We start from the raw sequence: 683 nt of genomic DNA, 5'->3' as shown, positions 1-683 counted from the left end.
GGAGTATAGCCGAATAACAATGTTGTGATAGTTTCAGGTGCACAGCAAAGTGACTCAGCCATACATATACATGTATCCATTCTAACCCCAAACTCCTCTCCCATCCAGGCTGCCACATAACATTGAGCAGAGTTCCCTGTGCAAGTAGATCCTTGTTGATTATCCATTTAAAATATAGCAGCGTCTCACCTTTCTCTTAAACCGGGATTTCTTGAGAGAGAGTCTATGTTGGCCCTTTTCACAATCTCACCTCTTAATCTTAAAACTCTTGCAATCTGATTTTTGCCCTCACTTCTCCAAGGGCTCTCTGAGACTGCTGTACGAGAGGTCACCTGCCGCAAAAGGCATGAGAGCATACAGCTGAGAGCAGAACCACAGGAGGAGAACTTGCAGCCAGGAGTGCCAGGAAGAGGTGCTGCTACTGTTCTGAGCACAGGTGGAATCACTGGGGGGTGGGGAGGACTTGTTAGGACAAGGATGTCCGGGCCCCAGTCTTTAATTCACTGGGTCTGGGTTGGAGCTCAGCCATTTCTTTCTTTTTTTTTTTTTTTTCTTTTTTAACATCTTTATTGGAGTATAATTGCTTTACAATGGTGTGTTAGTTTCTGCTTTACAACAAAGTGAATCAGTTATACATATACATATGTTCCCATGTCTCTTCACTCTTGCGTCTCCCTCCCCCC

The sequence above is a fragment of the Physeter macrocephalus genome, chromosome 6 (genome assembly GCF_002837175.3).
Source record: "Physeter macrocephalus isolate SW-GA chromosome 6, ASM283717v5, whole genome shotgun sequence".
Lineage (NCBI taxonomy): Eukaryota > Metazoa > Chordata > Mammalia > Artiodactyla > Physeteridae > Physeter > Physeter macrocephalus.
This window is presented reverse-complemented; position numbering follows the sequence as displayed.